This window comes from Panthera pardus, unplaced genomic scaffold (genome assembly GCF_024362965.1).
Source record: "Panthera pardus isolate Hobbes unplaced genomic scaffold, ASM2436296v1 HiC_scaffold_17, whole genome shotgun sequence".
Lineage (NCBI taxonomy): Eukaryota > Metazoa > Chordata > Mammalia > Carnivora > Felidae > Panthera > Panthera pardus.
Window position 1 is genome coordinate 50,821,691 of NW_026526732.1, and position 20,397 is coordinate 50,842,087.

At 44.3% G+C, this 20,397-nt stretch overlaps 1 protein-coding gene across 3 annotated transcripts in view; it reads left to right on the forward strand.

Moving 5' to 3' along the window:
* The first annotated feature begins 3,035 nt into the window (after positions 1-3,035).
* The window catches only part of FYN (FYN proto-oncogene, Src family tyrosine kinase), a 215,591-nt gene continuing 198,229 nt past the window's right edge, over positions 3,036-20,397 (forward strand). For 2 of the 3 annotated variants that reach the window (XM_053904559.1, XM_053904561.1), the window contains exon 1: positions 3,037-3,541. The gene's annotated coding sequence lies outside the window, so the exon portion shown is untranslated. Of the gene's footprint in view, positions 3,542-20,397 lie in introns of all 3 variants that reach the window. The other variant, XM_053904567.1, reaches the window with a different exon arrangement.

The following is a 20,397-nucleotide window of genomic DNA, read 5'->3' on the forward strand; positions in this document are numbered from 1 at the left end:
ATTGTCCCTTCTTTTTGTTCACTAATTAGATCAAGAAGCTATTAGAGTTACAGACGCTAAAAAGTGACTCTTTTTGAAGAAAGCTTAAACAAGAAGATGTTTTACCCCACCAACTCCAGGTTTCACGTAAGATAAATTGAATCCAACATGGGATACCAAAGGAGGTCCATGTCTTAAGAGTATTTTTTTCTGAGAGTACAGGACAGTTTATCTTTAAATAGGAGGAAGGTATGCGTAAACTTTTTGCGTGTCCGTTTAGTCTTCACAAAGCAGTATGAGATCAGTTTCACTATTTCCCACTTTATGTATGAGAATGCAAATTTCCACAAAGGCTAAGTGATTTGCCTCATTAAGTTGCTAACTGTGTAGGGGCACCTGGGTGGCTCAGTTGGTTAAGTGACTGACTTTGGCTCAGATCATGATCTCATAGTTTGTGGGTTGAAGCCCCACGTTGGGTTCTGTGCTGACAGCTTGGAGCCTGGAGCCTGCTTCAGATTCTGTGTCTCCCTCTCTCTCTGCTCCTCCCCTGCTCGTGCTCTGTCTCTGTCTCTCTCTCTCTCAAAAATAAAAATAAAACATAAAAGATTTTTAAAAAAAAGGTGCTAACAGTGTGTGCTATGGAGCTGGAATCAAAAACTCTAGGCCACTGCTATCCAATAGAAATATAATATGAGCCATATATGCTATTTAAAATTCTCTAGTAGCTACATGTAAAAATGAAAATAAATAGGGGCACCTGGGTGACTTAGTCAGTTGAGCATCTGACTCCTGATTTTGGCTCACGACACAATCTCATGGTTAGAGCCCACATTGGGCTCTGCACTAGCAGTGTGAGCCCGCCTGGGATCAGCTCTCTCTCCCTCTCTCTGCCCCTCCTCCTCTCACACTCTCTTAAAATAAATGGCAAACTTTAACAAAAATTACTAAATAAATAAATAGGTGAAATAAAATGTAATAACATTTTATTTTTTACATTTCTTCTTTTCATGCTAAATATTTGAAATCCAATATGTCTTTTACATTTACAGCATGCATACCTTAATTTGCACTAGCCACATTTCAAGTACTCAAGTACATTTCAAGTACTTAACAGCCATGTGTGGCTAGCGGCTGCCATGTTGGACAGCCTGGTCCTAGACCAGTGGTTCTCAAGATGTGATACCCAGATCAGCAGCAGCAGCATCACCAGGAAACTGTTAGAAGTACAGATTCTCGACCCCTGTTCCAAACCTACTGAATCAGCCCTCTGGCAGTGGGGAACACCAATTCACATTTTAACAAGTCCCTTCCGATAATTCTGATATATGCTATGGTTTGAGAACCATTGCTCTAGACGATTGCCTCTCCAACCCACTTCAAATCTAGGACAGCCATGGCAGGCTAGTACTAAGGAAGCGAAGCCCCTTCTCTTAAGATCAACAATTCTTAGCTAGATGAAGTTGGTATTCTTGTGTGTGGAAATCCTCTGGTCCTTGTTGTAGTTCCATTTCTTGGGACTTTGGAATGAATTGCCAAACATATAATTTAAAACATGGTTTCATTTATCATTTTGTTTAAAGGAGGAAAAAACACCCGACACTAACCGCCCTATACTATTACCTTGAGTTTAGTTATTAAGTTCTCTTGTCCTCGGTTTCCTCATCCATAAAATGAGAATCCTTTAATAAATGTTGGCAATTTTTTTTAAACACATTTATTTTAGTATTCTCTACACCCAACGTTGGGCTCGAACTTACAACACTGGGATCAAGAGTTGCATGCTCTTCCCACTGAGTCACCCAGGCGCCCCAGGAAACTTTTTTCAAAGTACTGTGTACAAAAAAAAAAAGTCAGCAAAAGTGGCTAATATTTTTAAACTATGGTTAAAAAAAACTAGTGGGCAGGAAGGTAATATAGATTTTGAGCATAGAAGCAGAAGCTAATTCACTTCTGTATCTCAGAACATTAGATTTGCTGAGGGGGGAGGGGAGGGTTCTTGCCAAAATTACTGAGGAGAATGAATCTGAGCATGCCTTAAAGGAGAACTTTCAGTAAACAGGAATTACCTATAAAGAAAATCAGGAAGCCAAAGTGTTTCTTTTTATGAAGTTACATCCTGCCATAGAAAAGCTGGGTAGGAAATAAAGACTGATGCGCTCCCAACTGTATACTAAACCGGTTATTATTTCATTAAGGAAAATCTGAGCAAAAGCTCAGATTCAGTGAAGGAAAAAAAAACATGAGAAGCTTACATGTCATGAGAAACCAAAGACAACCAATGGCTACAATTAAACATGAGTTGGGGAAAAACTATACAAACAAATCTCTACTCTGATTTCAGATTCCTTAGTCCACACTTGCCCTCTCCACCCCTCCCCCTATTTTAGTAATACTTCCTCCAGACTTTTGCTTGAAAATGTGTGTCCACGAAAATAGGAGACTAATAGAGTAATCTCAATTTCCTCCTTCTCCCCCCTTCTCTTTCTCTTTATTATTAGTAATACTTTTTAATTGTGCGTTTCCAGGGTTCTCTTGGTTTTTCCAGGTTTCTGTGATGGTTTTTCCGGGCTGCTCGGAACTCTTAAGTTCGATTAGAGAAAACGTTTTCACCACCTAACACTTTCCCAATTTATCCTCCCACCTTCAAGTGAGAAGACACAAGAAAAGGCAAGATAGCCCTTTTTGGAGGCAGGTTCCCATGGTTTGGGGGGAATGGCAGATGCCTTTCTGCAGTGGCAGCCGCAACCTTCCGCAAAGCAGAAACTGCAGCTCACACTCTCCCCTACTTCCCCCGCCCAAACCCACTACCTCGCAAGTCCACACAATCCTTAAAAGCACACACACAAACTCCTCCAACCTCGCATCCCCTCTTACACCCCACACCGCACGCACGCCAGGATGCCTGCTGCCACAGTAACGCTCAACCCACCCGGTGGCCCCACCCCTTTCGGCCCCGCCCCCGCCCCAGACACCAATGGTCGCCGCCCGCAGCTCCCGAAGGGTGCGTTGATAGGGCAGCGGGGCCTGCCACTCTCAGCGTGCGTCCCGCCCCCTCCTCACCCGGGGCTGGGGCTGGAGGGGCCGGAGCATCAGCGTGAGTAGCTGCGAGCAGCCGCGGTGGCGGCGGCGCGTTGTTGCAGTTGCGCCATCTGTCAGGAGCGGAGCCGGCGGGGAGGGGGCTGCCGCGGGAGAGGAGGAGGGGTCGTCGTGACCAAAGGCCGCCGAGACCCGCCCGCCGGCCGGCCGCGAAAGCAGAAGCAGGCTGCCCTCGGAGGCGCGCGTCCTCCAACGTCCGGGCGCGCGGCGCTTCAGCCAGCGCACCGAGAGCTCTCTGGGCACACACAAAGCCGCCGCCCGCGCCGCACCGCCCGGCGGCCGCCGTCCGCGCCTGGGAGGGATCCGGCCGCCGGGCCGGGGACACCCGGCGCCGCCCCCTCGGCGCTCTCGGAAGGCCCACCGGCTCCCGGGCCCGCCGAGGAACCCCCGGAACCGCCTCGGCCGCGCGGGAGGAGGGCGGGGAGAAGACCATGTGAATGGGCTCCGGAGCCTGAGCGCCGCGCAGGTAAGCGGCCGGGGATGCGCCCTGGGAGGCGGTGGGGATGCTGCGGAGACGCGGGCCACCGACGCCCCCGCGCTGCGCCGCCCCCGCCGCGGGGCCCCGCGCTGCAGTCTCCCGGCCGTCGCCGCTGCTGCCTCCGGGGCGCCCCGCGGGGCTGCCGGGGAGTTGGCCCCGCTCGGAGTCTTCTCGCGGCCGCACGGGAGGACACCTCTGCGGGGTGCGGCCCTGAGGTAGCGCAGGGATGGGGGGCCCGTTTCCTCGCCTGCGAGCGGGCGCAGGGTGAGAATAGGAATTGTCAGGGGGGCGAGGCTGGCCCAGACTCCACCCTCGCCCTCCTTTCGGGGGCCCCCCGCGGGGACTCGGTCTGTGTGTGTTGTTTTAATGTCAGGGATGATGTAATCACTTAATAATTGATGCCCCGTGCTGCTTCCCTCCCCACCCCACCCCACCCCTGCCCCACTCCTCCACCTCTCGGCCTCCTTCTGCGGTCGTCGCTTTCCTCAGCTCATCCTCCTGCCTATTTCTGGCACCTCCCTAGCACTTCCCCCATCCTCCCCTTCACTCTTCCTGTGCCACCACCCGCCCAACCTTCCCCTGTCCCCCTTGCTGGAGCCTTCGCTCTTCTTCCTCTGCCTCCCCACCCCTTCTGCTCCCTCAACCTCCTTTCTCTTCCCTGCTCGCTGAATTTCCTCTCTACTTCCCCAGATCGATGACTGTTTTTTGTTTGGTCGCCTCCCCTCTCTTATCTCTGCGGCCACAGGCGGAGGGGACTGGGCCAGAAAGAGGCCACCGAGGTTGGGCCCAGGCGGAGATTTGCTGGGACTCAGTGAGAAGCGGGATAATAAAATCACCCTTCTTGCCCCTCCTCCCCTTAATAAATCACACAGACTCGTCGGGTGTGTGTGTGTGTGTGAGTGTGTGTGTGTGTGTGTGACACAAAGAGCCCTTTCAGTGTACAGAGAGGAGACGCACAAAGTACCCAAGGATGGGCACGATGATTCTTCTTTCTCTTCACTGGGGCTTCCCTTTCTCTCAGATAAAGCAGTTGATTTTCTCTCTGAGAGTCTTTCCTGCCACATTTACCAAAACATAAAAGGCCCCAGATGCTGCAGGGTGGCAGGTGCTGTCATTTTGCTGTATTCATGGACCCAGTAGCGTTGACTGGCAGCTGCAGTACTTCTTAGATTTAAGGGGGAAATGATCCCAGCAGTCCCAAGAGTTGCTTTCTTATCAAGATAGCCTTCCTCCACCTTGTTTTAACCTCCTCTCCTCTGAGGATAGGTACTAAAAAGCTGGGGTAGGATAAGTCGGTGTGGGAGCAGAAGAATTGGGCTTCTGAGTCAGATAATTAAATTAGTATTTGATACGAGTGAGGCAGCTAGATTTGCTTCTTCCCTCAAGTCTAAGAAATGCTGAAGTCTTGAAATGTTGTCTGCCCATTGGTGTTGTTTTACCCTTATATTTAAACAAGTTTCCGGGGGCATCAAAAACACAGCATTCAAATTGGTATTTGGAAGGCCGTGGGAGACTGTCTCTTCCCTGCTTCAGGGGAGTCTTCAGACACCCACATCCTTCCTCTCACCACCCCAAGCGACTGCAATACTTTCCACCCTTTGTGCTCTTTCTCCTGAGTCCTGGCCCCATGGGTACTGTGCTTTCAGATGAAGGGACTCGCAGACTTTTGGAGGAAGTGGTTTGTTAACTATCTAACGTTTGGGGGTAGGGGGGCACTTAACTATGAGCCAAGGATGTAGAGAATCTTTTGATTGAACTTTGAACCATCTGTTTGGTGTTCCTCTCAAGGAGGAAATGTTAATGTAAATCTAGAGGCTTAATGTTCCATTTTGTAAGCCAGTGGCTATTACATGCTTAATTGATAATATGAAAACGTAGGTTGAACCCATTGATTCCTAAGAGCATGGCTCCTTGACTCTTGTCTTAAGTTTGTTTTTCAAGAATTTTATTAGAAAAGAGTCATTTTTCAAGAATTTTATTAGCAAAAAGTCATGATTCATTAAACATTTACTTCTGTACTTTCTACGGACATTCATCATGGAACTTTTTATATTTAAAAAAAGCAATAGGGTTAATGGGTATGCTGTAAAAACAAAGGGTTGTTTGTTTGATGCCAGACCCAGGAAGGAAAGTCAGTGCACAATAAGCTCACACTGTGTTGACCGAGCTAAAGAGACTTAATGATAAGGTTGAATGTGAACAAATGCACACTCTGCTTTCTGTACTTTATGCTTTGTCCTGGGTCTGGACTCTCCAATCCCATCAGATCTGCTTGCATTCTGTTTAACCTTTAGGGCTCAGCTCAAAAGTCTTTGATGTTTTCTTTATCCTCCCCACCAAACAAATCACCACGCCTCCAATTTTGTTTTCAGACCTCAGCAGCAGGCATAACGTTTGGCCTGTCTCTGTTTCCATCATTAATTGGTCAGCACATTGAGAGAAGGAACCTGGTCTTATCCTGTTTCAGTAAATGTGAGTTAGGTCTTTGGTATGTGCCAGGCACTTGGATTTATTAAACTAACGTTAGCAGCTGTAACAAATAGGCCTGCAGAAACGTAATGGCTCAGAGGCAATAGACATTTATTATTCCTCATGCAGTAGTCCACTTTTTAAATGCCTTGGCCTGGAAATGACACCTATCACTTCCACTGACATTCTGTACACAAGGGCTGGTTAGGTGGCCACATTTAACTGCAGGGGAGCCTGGGAAATGTAGGTTAGCCATGTGACTAAGAAAAAAGAAGAAATGTATTTTGGGCCAGCAGCCTTGCCATATGTTGCCATTCAACAAGGCACAGTCATTGCCCTCAAGGAGTTTATAGGCTGATGAAAACTAAATTAATTGTATGGAAACCTGGAGCATAAACCCATCATTGCTTTTATTCTTTTGATTTCATAAGTTCAGATCTTTTTATTTTAAACATGTTTCAAAAAACTTTGCTTTTTGTTGGTTCAAGTAGTTCCCACTCAGTGATTACTTGTAATACAGTGATCTCATGCCTCCTGTGTTGACTTTGGTATGGTTCTTTTACTCTAGTAGAACCTTTCTTGGCCTAGATTTTTTTTGTTTGTTGATTTTATAGACTCCCAAAGTGGCTGGGAGGGTCCTTAGAAATCACAGTCCTACCTTCTTAACTGAAAGAGGAAATTAAGCAGAGTGCAGAGGAGAAACTTCTTGCCTGGGGCCATGCTAATGAGAAGGGAACCCTAGCCAGCCCAGCACTCAGTCCTGCCTGGGTCCCCTTCACCACACAGCTGTCCTGACTTGGTGATTGTGATATCTGCGTATTCCACGGAGACTAAGTTTCCAGACCTCCAGGAGCAGGGCAAACTGCTCGTGTTATAGTCTCTGTTCTCCACAGGCCTCCAAACTATTGGAGCAATGCTGTCCAAACTATTCATCATAGTTAATAATGCATATATTTTTGCTACGAACGGTTCATTATATTCCTCTGTTCTGGAAATATTAGCCAAGTGTGTTCCTGTGTGCAAGGCACTAGGAGATAGGGTCATGAAAATGAATGCATCTGCTGTCCTTTTCTTCAGGGGCTCACAGTCTGCCAGGGGAGATAAAAGTAAATAAATAATAGCTAATTTTTATCGAGCATTTATTATCTGTCAAGCGCTGTTGAAGTTCTGGTCTTAGCAATAATGATCTGAAGTGGTTTCACTTCTCTCCCTTTTACAGGTGGGAAATTGAAGCAGGGGAGGTTAAGTAACTAACTGAAGATCATATAGTTATTAGGTGGTACAGTCACAGTTCAGGCCCAATTAGTTTGGTTTCAAATCCCTTGCTCTCAGCCACTAGGCAATATGCAAAATACTATATATGGATATAATAATATTAAAATACGTTACATGCCATAAGAGGAATATAGCTAAATACTTTGGAAACTGATATTTCTAGTTGTTGTGAAACAACCTTATATTTAAATTTAAAAAGTTAAAAATGGGAAAGCAAAGCATGTTGATACTGGAAATACTTTTACTCTGTGTGATTTCTATTTTAAGCTGTGTCCTTCTGTGGGCCACAGATAGGTGGGTAAATGTGAATGGTCATACATATTTCCTCATTCAGCAACATTCATTCATTGTATCTACCATTTGCCAGACACTGAGCTACGTGCTTCAGGGGCAGAGGTGTGATCCTGCTCTAAGGAACTTACCTGGACAAAGGAAGTCTCTGACTGCTGTGATTCTAGGGACCCTCACAAGAGGAAGAGAGCATGTAGAATGGAGCATGAACTACACAAAGAGGTGGAAAAGTGGGGCAACCAGGCAGCAAAGGTTGGAGGAGGTGTCTTTGAGATGAAGAGTAGGAGTCAGCTAGTAGACTGTTGTAGAAAGGCCATTGCCCCAGAAGGCAAATGCACTTTTAGGAAATTGGAAGTAGTTTTTGGAGGGGGATGGGGGGTATTGTAGAGAGACAGAGGAAGAAGATAGGCTAGAGAAAAATCTGAGTGTTCTTGTAAGTACAGTTGACCCTTGAACAACTTAGGTTTGCACACGGTCCACTTATATGCAGATTTTTTTTTGATAAATATGGCATATAGTATTGGAAATGTATTTTCCTGGTGATTATCTTAGCATTTTTTTCTCCAGCTTACTTTATTGTCAGGAATATAGTATATAATACATATAGCATATAAAATATGTGTTAATCAACTGTTTATGTTAGCAGCAGTCTCAACAGTAGGCTTTTAATAGTTAAGTTTTGGGGGAGTAAAAAATTATACACAAATTTTCGACTGCATGGGGATTGGCACCCCTAACTCCTGCATTGTTCAAGGGCCAGAATGTCAGAATGCCATTTAACAGTTGTAAGTGGAGATGATGCTTTGATCTAATTTGTATTTTATAAAAGATTATCTGGCCACAGTGTAGGCTGTTGCAGAGGCAGTCAAGACCAATGCGGGGAAGGTAGTTATGGAAACTCAGATGAGCAATATATAAAAGTCTGAATGGAAGAAATGGAAGTGGAGATGGAACAACAATAACAACAACAACAAAAAAACAGTAAGAGAGTTAAGACAGTATATTGAGGGGCAGGGAAGAAGAGGGGTCCTGGGAAATTAGGTGGAGAGAAACATGCAGACAGGTAATACAATAAGAGAGGACAGGTATGTCAAATGATGACTTTATCATGGACACTTCGGACTTTCAGGTTGAGGTATGTCATAGGAGTGAAGAGTAAGACTTAAATATACGTCTATTAGCAGCAAATTAGAAACTACTTGAAATAATGGACATGGGCAGTATACTCAGGGACTTTGTAGACAGGGCTGGGGGAGAGCCCAGGAATGGGGGAGGTTAGAGGAGCCCTGAGTGGAAGAGGCAGCCCTGAATGGAAGAGCCATAGTGTTGAGCAGGCCCAGGGGAGAGAGGTTTCCTTGATCACCAAGAGGAGAGGGTTATGCCCCGGACATTAAGCAAAATTAAGAATGAAAAGTGCAGTTTGATTTAGCACCAAAGATCTCCGAATCCAGCCAGAGCAGCATCAGAAAGATAAGGGGTGGAGGTCTAAGACTCTGCTGCTCCCTAGACCAAGATAGAAACATGTATCAAAACTGGGGAACATAGGACCTTAAGGGACTAGAGACCACGTAGTCCAACACGTCTGTTTTACTTATGAGGAAAAATGAGGCCCAGAGAGGCTAGATGACTTGTCCAAGGTGGCAGAGTCACCACTTAAGGTCCACTGTCAAGCCATTCAGTCCAGGCGAAGGATGTGGTCAAGAGCATGGACTCAGGTGTGGGCCGGGTTCAGCCCCTTCCAGCTGTGTGAACGGGGCCAAGCTACCTAAACTCTGTGCCTCCCTTTTTTCACCTTTAACCTGGAGATAATAGTTCTTACCTCAAAGCTTTGCTGTGAGGAGTCAGTGAGTTAATAAACGTAAAACCCCACATATGGGAAAAGTGATGAGTTTGCTGCTGTTGTTAAAATGTATGCGTGTGTGTGTGTGTGTGTGTGTACACACATACATGTAACAGATATACATACAATACATGTATCCCTTAGGGAAGGAAAGGTGAAGATGTACTGTCTGTGTAGAAGGAAATTTTGAATATTTTAGGCAGAGATTTGGGTGATGGATTGTCAGGTCTGGATCAAGAATTACTGGAAAGCTTGGAAAGTTTATATAGTATGATTGAAAACAGCATACTTAGCAAGTCTTTGTTAGAAATGCAGAGCCTTTTTTATTCTTGAGAGTAAAAAAAAAACAAAAGCACTTTGAAGTTAGCCCTATCAAAGACTTTCTTGGTTTTAGTCAGATAACCAGAATTTTAATCTATTAATAATGTAAATCCCTTGAGTTTGACTTCAGAATGTCCCCATACCTCCTGAAGACAGAACAAACTAGAGAGTAGGGGGAGAAGACATGAGTTATGACTTTCATGCACTTGGTTCCTATGAATAAATGGTGATTTGGGTTAGAGAGAGAGTGCTCAGTGTTTCTAGTTGAGCAAATCTAATTTTTAGCCACTAAAACACATGAGTAGCCTAAACCGTATTACCTGGAGGGACTTGGGTGACATGCAGTACAGACAGCCTAGGAATAAGTGGCACTCTGGACTTGATTAGGACACAGTAATCCTAGAAGGATATAAATTGAACTGGATTTATCATCTAATAAAAACGTGGGAAGGAAAGATAATGCTTACTGACTCATGAAACTTTAACAACGTTTGTAAGGCTCTGAGTTGTCGTAATGTTTGGATGAGAGCATTTCCCCATTCATCTCCGTGCTTCCAGGGTGACCCACGTGAGGCCTCGCTCTGGATCGGAAGCCGACTTGGGTCCTTCCTGGGTATTTTTAGGAAGCAGAGGTCATCATATATTCAGCCCTTGTAGACCCCATGACCTCAACAGCACCCTGTTGGTTTGGGCAAATGTGTATTGAATGTCTATTAACTATAAATTTGGGGGAGAAAAAAAAATACAGCATGAGAAAGTTTTAGCCCATTGTTTATTTCAATTCATAAGGCTTTTTCTGAGGACTGCTTACTTCTGGCCTTGTGATAATATAAAAAACCATGTAGCACACCATAGCTACTCACCCCTCCTTAAATACACCATAAAAATAATAATACCTACCGCTTTTATTGCACCCCAGAGGCCTTGTTAAGTGCTTTACATACAGTAATTTACTTAATTATAACAACTCCATGAGGCGGGTGTTATTATCCCCATTGATCAAATGGGAAGACTGAGGCTCAGAAAGGTAAAGTAACTTGCCCATTGTCACTCAGCTAATTCCTAAAGAAGCCAAGTCTGTCTGGCTCCTAGGCTCATGCCTGCTTTTGCTCCAAAGCTGTGGTTCCTCTTTCCCTGCCTACTTTCAAATGACCTTGCCTTCGCTTTGCGGTTGTTTCTGTGCTAAGTGTTAGAGGATATAAAGACACCTTTTCCCCCCAGTGGAAACCTCACTACTTCATTACTCCTCTCAAGACTCACCTTCTGGGAAGCCCCCTCTTTGGTCCTTTCTGTGGGCCCCCATGGCACTTGATTTCTACCTCATCATCACCATCATCATAGTTGGACTTGTAAAGCAAGATGGAATCAGCTGGGTGGAAGAATGGGTGGATACTGGTCTTTTTCATTGACTTATGAGCTCTTTGGAAGTCAGGGACAATATCATATTCATGGTCAATTGGCCAACACAACACCCAGCACTATTCCATGGTATACTATCATTATTCCTACTTAACAGATGGGAAAACTGAGGTTTAGAGGTTAAGTGATTTAGTCAGGCTCACACAGCTAGTAAGCATTAGAGCTGGAATCTGAACCTGGACAGTCTGGTTCCAGAAATCTATGCTCCTAACACTAATTTCGTTCCATCTTTCAAATGAGATTGTAAGCCATGAGTATGGAGACAGTGGATATCATCTCCTAGCCCAGTACCTCACAGTCCATGCTCTGTAAACAGCAGCTCTCTTGTTCTTCCATCCACCCTGGCAGAACAACAAACAATATATTGAACTAGGTCTTAGCTCATAATAATAAGGAGAGAGTTTTAGGGTCATGGCTACATGAATATTCTCTGAGGATCTTACAGAGTGCATATCTCCTGGCCATCTTCTGAGTCAGTAGGTTTGGAGCTGTCAGGGTTGAGCACCGAACTCCCTTCTGGATATGAGAATGGCAGTAGGGATGGAACCGTCAAGGAGGCAGCTTCTGAAAGACAAGGAATGAAGCAAGCATAGTGAGTCTCATCCACATTGATGGGAGCAGGCCGTGAAGTGGTAGAAAATCATCAGTCAGCTCGAGTCAGCAGCCGCCCAGGGGAGGCTGGGGATCAGAAATCAATCACAGAAAGACCACTTACTTTGTATTTTTAAGATTTCTAAGTACCTGCTTCTTTTGAATGTGCTGGTGGGATTTTATCTGATGAATTTAAACACGTTCATTTTTCTCAGAGCTTCCGTCTTTGAGGTTCCCAAAAATAGTAGGCTTTTCATGGAGTTGTATAAGGATTCCATCTGCTTTATACTGAAAAGTAGGGCTTTAATGGAAAATTAAAAATGAGCCAGATCGCCTTTCCCACAACAAAGCCCAGGGCACTTTTCCCAATCCTTTCTTCTTTTAATCCCCAGCAAAAGTTACTGAATCTGTATTTCTGTGGGATCACCCCCACCCTCCAAATTAAATTCTACCCAAAAGCCAAATAAACACTAACAAGTTTCTTCATTTCCATATGTTGTCATATCTATTTAAAAGCAATAACGGTTTCAAATATTGTCACTTATAAAATTTGATTTTCATTTCAGTTTTCATTTTATTCCAGAATTGTGTGATCTGTGGCCTATAACTAGGCACATGCACACAAGGATACCTGAAAAGTGCTGATTTCTGTTCATGGTTTCTCTTATTTGCTCTCAAAGTTTGGAGGCTTTCGCCTTTCATTGTAGAGTTTACTGTCTAACCTACAAATATAGAGCACCTCATTGTTTCAGTTGTAGGAGCTGAGTTATCAACGAATGCTAACATTCTGTCATTCTCTATCTTTTATCATCTCCTTTTACTTGAAAATGCCAATTCTGTGGCTGTCCTTTATATATACTGTTGCCCAGTCTATATTCTCTTGATATGTTATGTCCTTCAGGCTCTCCTGTGGTTTGCAAATAATGATTGCAGTTGCTTCACTCCTATACCTTCTAAATTGAGTGAGGGGAGGTTGATCCATGTGAAATGGATGTACCAGCTGATGTAGATACTGGTTCTCTTGCCTTGTCCCTTTATGAACAACCCAGTGAATAGGAGAAAAGACCCAAATTCCTTAGGCTGGCATTCAACGCCTTCCAAGTCCACATCCTTAGTCATACTTGGCTCACCTCATTTACCACTACACTAACACTTGATTAGCCAGATGTCAGTCTAGTATCTCATTAATATGAAAAATGGGTTTTGGCCTTTGTTTTCCCTTCTTGAAATCCCCTAACCCTTCTTTTCCCTCAGAATTCTACCCATTTTTCAATCCCAGCTTTAGAAGTTTCCCCTAATGTCCTCATCCTCTTACATTGAATACTTATGACCAGTTGTCTCCTAATAATGATGCCTTATGTTGTTAGTTAAATTCTCATAGGAGAGATCTAAGGTTCAGAGAGATTTTGTGACTTGCCCAAGGTCATATATCCAGTTACTAATTTAGTTTGGACTATAATCTAGGTCTCCAAGGAATCTGTGTGGGTCCTGTATTCTCAAGAAACTGTTGGCCCTTTGTGTGCAAAAATGTTGTTTGCTGGCCCCCCTATAGCAGGTAGCACGATGTCGTTCATAGTGTAGATATTCAGTGGATGTTTATTTGGAGCAGGGCCCCGGAGTATGTAGCTGGTCTCCTGGGCATCTGTGGGGCTTGGATGTTGAGCCTGTGTAGTTTTTGTAGTTTCTGATGGCACCAGGTTGACTCTCTACCAGCCTGCATGGTTTAGGGTCAATGATTGTCCCAGACTGGTTCAGGAACCACTGTTGTATTTTGAGGATGGTGTGTGTTTAAAGATCTTTCCCTCGTAATCTTGAGCTTTTGGTTAAACATTTAGAGTGGTCAGGGAAATAGTTACTTCTTTGTCCTCTGCCATCAGGTTTTCACCAATAAGATTTTCACTAAAAACCATAGGAAATTACCAGTGGTGCAGTGACATCCAAGACCAGGAGAAATGCAGAATGTTTCAACACTGGGAGGAAATTGGAAGAAAACAGTAGTGGATGGTGGAAGAGTGCAGAGTGGCCACCAGGGTTGACCTGGAAGTCTGAGAGGACTGCGGAAGCCGGTGCCCATCCATATCTGCACCTCTCCAAGTAGCATTTACCTGAGTCCCTCAGCCATGTGACACCCAGCCGTGACTGTGGAAGTGCCATCCTCTCCCTGTGTTAATTTGGTTCACTTGGTAGTATCAGCATCTGAAGAATCTCCCTGGCAGGGGAGGAAGGTTCTTTTCTAGACTTAAGGTCCTACAAAGTCATGACTTAACACTGTACCCCAACCAGAGCCTCTGTATCTCCATCAAAAGAATGACTGAAAATAAACCTTATGAAATGTTTTCCATGGTTAGGGGTCATTACTCGAGTCATTTCTGTAACAAGATGACAACAGCATAACAGTCAGTGTTTGTCAGCCACTCATTAAGAGTCTTCTCAGCTACCTGTGGAAAGTTCTCTGTGATTCCTCATGAATGCGTCGCCCTGCCTAGCCTTCACCTGGATGCCAGCTTTCATGTATCTAAGGGAGGGAGAATAAATAAGAACATTTTGTATGGATATAGTCCAACTGCTGCAGCCAGAAAGAGGGGAGGTACCTGGTGCTTCACTGTTGTTTGAAATGCCATTATGGTCTTTGGAAAGCGGTAGTGAACTTTTTTCCCTTCCTTAACCATACATGGTCCATGATTTGAGCACCTCCTCACCCCCAACCCCCCTCCCATTACCACAGCCACCTCCTTAAATGCAGGAGATCACATGCCAGTGTCCTAATACGCTCTCTCCTTGGCTGGCATGTAATGTCACCACCTCATGCATTTATCCAGTTTGTTCATGTTCAGTCATTTTGGTATATCTCCCTGTCAGAATTGTCCGTTTTCAGTAGCATGCTTCTAGAAGGCTGAAAGCACACCTCATTTCATTTGCGTTGTGCTATGTAACACTACACTGAGCTGTGCATTTATTAAATGCTTGTTGATTATGATTCTGAGCTTCCAAGCTGGGAGGTCTTACAAGTGTTTTCAGTACTTCTGGAATGAGATGCATCTTGAATATATTTTCTTCTTGTAGGTAGTACATTAGGTCCTTTGCATTGGTAGGTCCTCAAAATCATGGTTCAGAACCCAGATTTTGGTTGCACAGTGTTTTAGGTTCCCCCTTATGTTCAACTTCCTTGGGTGAAAATGCCAGTGATGCCAACTTCTAATCCTGTTTTCAAATTAGGGGCAAGGCATAGGTAGATAATGTGCCATATCACATCCTTCTTTTCATATAGGTGTGGTTGTCCATATAATTCCCACCATCTTGTAGTCATTATTCAACAGATTGTTGATTTCAGACTGTTAAGAGTTGCAGGTAGTTCTCCAAGAGACTGAGATTTGCTCAGTGAAGGCCCGTGAGGTGTGGCTGGCAAGGACCTATGAGGACTCCAGAATAATGAGCTGAGCCAGATGCCTCTGTGAGTGCCAGTAGCTCCAGGGAAGTTCTGGTTAGTTTATGCCTGAATGTGATATAAGGAGGACTGGCACTTGGAAAACTGCAGACGTTCTTTGTACCTTGGCCCAAGTATGCCAAATGAGGAAGGGTGCAGTGTGTGAAGGTTTAAGAGCCCCCGATCTAGAGTTCCCAAGGCAAACTCCGCTTCCCAGATCTCCTGTCCCGAGCTGTGACAGAGGTCCTGTGTGTAGGGGTTGAAGTACCCTGGCCTCCATCCCCACAACAATGCTCTCATGCACTTGAGATCCAGAACTGCCAGTGTGGGAAGAGCCCTGCTCTATGCTGCCCACCAGGACACTCAGCTGGGCTTTAAGAACCTTCTAGATGAGCTAGAACATGCAGAAATGATCCACTAGTGAGGGTGATGTTGGTGAGATTGGAGGGAGGTGGGGATAACGGATGGAAGAGGATCAACAAAGAGTTGGCAGGGGCAAGATCATGATGGGTATAGGAGGAGCCCTTGTATTAGTCTTTTGTGGCTGCAACAAATTACCCCAAACTAGGTGGCCTAAAACAACAGAAAAATTTCTCTCACCGTTCTGGAGTCCAAAAGTCTTGAAATTAAGGTGTCACATCCCAGTGACACCTTGTTCTGGAGACTCTGTTCCATGCTTCTTTCCTAACTTTTGGTGGCTGCTGGCAGGCCTGGGCGTTCCTTGGCTTTTAGACCCATCACTATAGTTTCTGCCACCAATTCACATGAGATTTTCCTTTGAGCATCTTTACATGGCTTTCTCCTCTCTCATAAGGACGTTTGTCACTGGATTTAGGGCCTACCCTAATTCAAGATGATCTCATCTCAAGATCCTTAACTTCCTCTTTTTTATTTTTTTTTTAATGTTTGCTTGTTTAGAGAGAAAACGTGAGCAGGGGAAGGGCAAAGAGGGAAGCAGAATCCCAAGCAGGATACACGCTGTCAGCACAAAGCCCAACATGGGGTTCAATCTCACCAACCATGATATCATGACCTGTGCCAAAATCAAGAGTCGGTCACTTAACCAACTGAGCCACCCCATCAAGATCCCCCCCATCAAGATCTGAGGCACCCCATCAAGATCCTTAATTTATTAATTATATCTGCAGAGACCCTTTTCCCCATGAGGGGATTTCGGATGGGCATATTTTATAATGGGAAGGGGGCTGCCATTCAACTCACTATAGCTCTCAATGGGATAAAAATTAGCAGTAACTTGAAGTGAGAAAGAACACATGAGAAGGGTATTTGCAAGTCTGAATTCCCACGAAGGGGCAGGCACAGTATTTTACACGTGTGATTTTTAACTATCACTGAGGCAGATGAAGATACTGACATTTAAAAAAAAATTTTTTTAATGTTTATTTATTTTTAAGAGAAAGCACGTGTGCAAGTATGGGAGGGGCAGGAGAGAGAGACAGAGAGAGGGAGGGAGACGCAGAATCCGAAACAGGCTCTAGGCTTTGAGCTGTCAGCACAGAGCCCAACGCAGGGCTCAAACTCACAAACTGTGAGATCATGACCTGAGCCCAAGTTGGACGCTAAAGCAACTGAGTCACCCAGGCGCCCCTGACATTTTTATGTGAAAAGAAAGAAGTTCAAAGGGTGGATGTCCTGAAGCTTTTCAGTAAAATTGGAGGCTGAGCCATTATCCAAGGTTGGAAGGTTCAAAGATAGGAGGACAGCTCAGAGAATCTAGAAGAAGTCCAAACAGCCACAAAAATATAGAGTAATATTTTAATAGATGGATAGAAATTATTAGAGGAGTGACTGGCTGGCTCAGTCAGTGGAGCATGTGACTCCTGTTCTCAGGGTTGTGGGTTTGAGCCCCACATTGGGTGTAGAGATTACTTAAAAATAAAATCTTTAAAAAAAAACCAAAAATGTATTACAGAGAAATAGTGAGGCCCCATTGGAATTTGTAGGTACTTTTTAATGGCTCGCTTTAGCCCAGTTTTGTGATTTGGCCTTGTAGTAGTACTTGTTACTTTGGAATGGAAAATCTGACCGTTTGGTGACCTAGAGTTGAGAATTGATTTGAACCATCAAGTGAGGAGGATATTCTTAGAGACTAAGGAAAATATCGGTTGAATCAGCTGCAAGTAGGATTTAGGCTGGCTAGGGGAGCAAGCTGGAACTGGGATGGTAGATGCAGTAAGGAAGGATCTGCAGTCTTACAGATATGATGCGTGAACACAGCAGGTATGGAAGAGGGGAAACAAAGGCAGGAAGCCCTCAGAAGAGGAAACCTAGGGGAGTGTAGAGTTCTAAAATGATGCTGAATAAGGGTGGCTCCTTGTTGAATGTATAGCTGCTCAACTGTAGATTAATGATTAAGGACATTAGGTATAAATACTTCAAGAAACTGAAATCCATAGGCCTCTTTTGCTCTTGGTTCAAATATGTGTACAGTTGACCCTTGAACAGCACAGAAGTTAGGGGTGCTGACTCCTTGGGCAGTCGAAAATCCATGTATAACTTTTGAATTACCAAAAACTTGAATGTTAATTGCCATCTGTTGACTGGAAGCCTTATTGATCATCAAAAGCCGATTAACATATTTTGTATATGTATTATATACCATACTCTTACAGTAAAGTAAGAAAATATTAAAACCAACCATAAGAAAAAATACATTTACAGTACTGTACAGTATCCAGAAAAATCCAGGTGTAAGTAGACCTGTGCAGTTCAAACCTATGTTGTTCAAGGGTTGACTGTAAATGATATCTTCTAGAAGAATGACATGTCAGTATGTTGCACTTTTAAAAAAATCCTGGATAATGGAGTGCCTGGTTGGCTCAGTCAGCAGAGCATGCTACTCTTGACCTCAGGGTCATCAGTTTAAGCCGCATGTTGGGTGTAGACTTTACTTCAAAAAATTTTTTTTTTAATTAAAATTTAAAAATCCTGGGTGAATGTTCTGGGATCTCTGAAACCTTACATTATGACCTTGTTTAGTGGGGGATAATCTTAAACTAGTATTCAATTTACTTTACTTTCCTTCTAATTCTTGTTTCCCTGGGAATCACCCCCATTGAGGCAAAGGATTCCATTACTTCAGGGGGAGGACAGAATATGGTCTAGGACAAAGAAGACGTTGTTCAGCTTTTGACTTTCAAAACAAGCCCTTGAAGCATGTTTCAGAGACCAGAATTAGCCCAGGCCTTCACTCAAAAGAGGCAGGCTTTGTTAGAAGAAAAATGATTGTGGATTCCAAGGAGGCAGATCTCAGAAGGCCTGGTATATATTGTGTAGTAAGCCATGCAGGAAGGAGGAAATACCTTCCTGGGATGGAGCATAGAGCTTGTAGAGATTAGGAGGAGACTAGAGCTAAATGAATGGGTGGCTGAGATCCCCCACTTCAGGAGAGTGGAGGAGAATCTGCTTGCAGACAGCACCCATACCTTGCATTTGGTCTGGAACCCTGGAAGGAAACTACCTGTAGTGTACTCCTCAGGGGGGCGTGTTTAGGCAGAAATAAGCCCTCTCAATTCCCCAAAGCCTGCATGTGGCATAGGAGCGATCCCACGGGCCTGTAGGCCCCCTCAGGCACATGTGGAGGTGCAGAGGGAGCTGGGAGGCAGAATGAAGGCAGCACAGAGTGAACTGTGCAGTCTCACTCCTGGAGACTGGTTGGGTTCAATCTACCAGTCACATCAGCAGAATCAGGCCAACACCCAAAGACAAAGGGATGAAACATCCCAGGGACGCCAGTGAGGGCATGGAGGGCAGTGCCTAGACTAGGTCCTCTCCCCATCCTGCTAACCTGGGGTGGGGGCAGAAGGGCAAGGGAAAAGAACACAGCCCTGAGAGGCAGTTTGAGAGAAGTTTAATTTGACTAATTGCCCTGAAGCAACTAAGAATTTTAAATCTGAAGAGATTAAGTTATCTTGAAGTGTCGAGATTGTTTTTGTTACTATCATCAGAAATGCAGTGGTCTTGATCAATTTGAATTAAACACTGGAGAAATGAAGTAACATTTTTAAAAAGTATTTATTCATTGGGGTGCCTGGGTGGCTCAGTTGAGCGCCTGACTTCGGCTCAGGTCATGATCTCCCAGTTGGTGGGTTCAAGCCCCGCGTCAGGCTCTGTGCTGACAGCTCAGAGCCTGGAGCCTGTTTCGGATTCTGTGTCTGCCCCTCCCATGCTCATGCTCTGTCTCTTGATAATAAATAAATGTTAAAAAATTTTTAAATAAAAAAAAAAGTATTTATTTAGGAAGCTCTAAGCCCAACATGGGGTGGGAACTCATGACCCTGAGATCAAGAGTTGCATGCTCCAGTGACTGAGCCAGCCAGGTGTTCTTAAGTAACATTTTTTGTGTGTGTACAGCTGAGTAATAGGTGTAAATTCACTCCTGTCACATTGCATCTGAGCTGTATTTTATCTTGATGATGATGATGATGGTAACAATGATGGCAGCATATTCACTGGCTTGTATTCTTAGAGTATGCTTTTTCTTTTGAGTAAATCATGTCTTCGCATACGTGTATCAGGTTCACTTTGGGCAAGAAGTGGGAAGATCTGCCCTCTCAAGGAGCAGGCTTGTCTACCAGATATTCCCAAACGTAGTGGGGATTTGGGCTTCCTGTTTTTAGCTTGTGGCAGTTCTTCTGAGTGCCCTGGAAGGGAGGACTTCAGTTGCCAGGGAGACTCATTTCAGTGGAAATTATTAGAATTTCAGGACTTTCTTTAATCAATTTACTGTGATACTGGAGACTAGAAGAGAAGATTTACTGGGTGTGATCCCTCAGTTCCATATTTTAAAGGAATCAGGGTGAATACTAGAGATTGTATTCAATCTCTGATTATCATGGGAGAAACTCTTCACTTTTATTCAGTCCTCATGTACTAAATAAAGCATGAGTATATAGAGGGATTCATTTTCGAGTATAACTCATAAGTAGTTACCAGAACACTAAATGGGGGGGGGGGGGGGGGGCGGGCGCAGAAACCAGTTCGCTCTTTTTAATTATGTCTCATCCCAACTTGACATTCGTACAAGGATGATGCTACATTTAAGAAGATGTTTTAAAACCTGCTGTTTCTTGAAATGCCTAGTAATTTGAGAAGGGAAATCTTTAGTCTTGCTTTAAAAAGTGTGTATTTGGTGGTGTGTTGAGGATGCTGCTTATATACTTTTCTACTAGAAAATTATGGTGGCACTTTGAG